Raw genomic sequence first — 1,027 nt, 5'->3', positions numbered from 1 at the left:
ATATTACTTGAATGCTATGAATGGATGATTTCTCATGAAATTTTGCAAGACTTTGATGCAGTTGTTTGGATGATTTCAGGGAAGGAGAGGCTAGGCAAGGAAGCAACAAAATCAATGAAGGAAGCTTGAAATTCAAATGGGACGTTTAAGCTCCAGTTTGAGGTTAAACTGGAGCTTAAACGCCAAAATCATGAGAAGAGAGGGAATGTTGTATTCCACGTTTAACCTCCAGTTTGACCTCAAACTGGAGGTTAAACGCCAGAATGATGATTTGAACCAAGGGAGCATTCCACGTTTAACCTCTAGTTTAACCTTAAACTAGAGGTTAAACGTGTTCGACACTTTCTCCTCACCAAGAAGCATTTCCACGTTTAACCTCCAGTTTGACCTCAAACTGGAGGTTAAACGCCAGAAGTAAGAAAGGCACCAGGAGCATTTCCACGTTTAAGCTCCAGTTTAACCTTAAACTGGAGCTTAAACGTGTTATATGGAACAGCTTGACCATGCCTTCTTCAAACATAAATAACTTGAGCTACAAAACTCCAAATGAGGTGATTCAAAATGCATTGGAAAGAAGACATCTAGAGCTTTCCAAAAATATATGGCATGCATGGTGGATACTAAAAATTGAGGGAGAAAACAGCCCTGTAATGTGCATAGAAGAGCATAGTACCAACATGCAATCAGGCCAGCTGACCTCTTCACCTTCCATGGAGTATAACTCGAGTTGTCGAACTCCAAATGATGCGCTTCCAGTTGCATTGAATAGTAGACATCCATAGCTTTCCAACGAGGTATAATAGTCCATATTTGGCATCAAATTGGCAAGGTTGACAAGAGAACAAAGTGACACAGAATGAGAAAGGGCACCAAGAAGCATTCCACGTTTAACCTCCAGTTTGACCTCAAACTGGAGGTTAAACGTGTTCGATGGTTTTCGCCTCCAGGGTGTGATTTCTTCATTCCACGTTTAACCTCCAGTTTGACCTCAAACTGGAGGTTAAACGCCAGAAGCAGGAGAGGCACC

The sequence above is a fragment of the Arachis duranensis genome, unplaced genomic scaffold (genome assembly GCF_000817695.3).
Source record: "Arachis duranensis cultivar V14167 unplaced genomic scaffold, aradu.V14167.gnm2.J7QH unplaced_Scaffold_100815, whole genome shotgun sequence".
NCBI classification, from domain to species: domain Eukaryota; kingdom Viridiplantae; phylum Streptophyta; class Magnoliopsida; order Fabales; family Fabaceae; genus Arachis; species Arachis duranensis.
The sequence above is the reverse complement of the archived record's forward strand: the minus strand, read 5'-3'. Positions refer to the sequence as shown.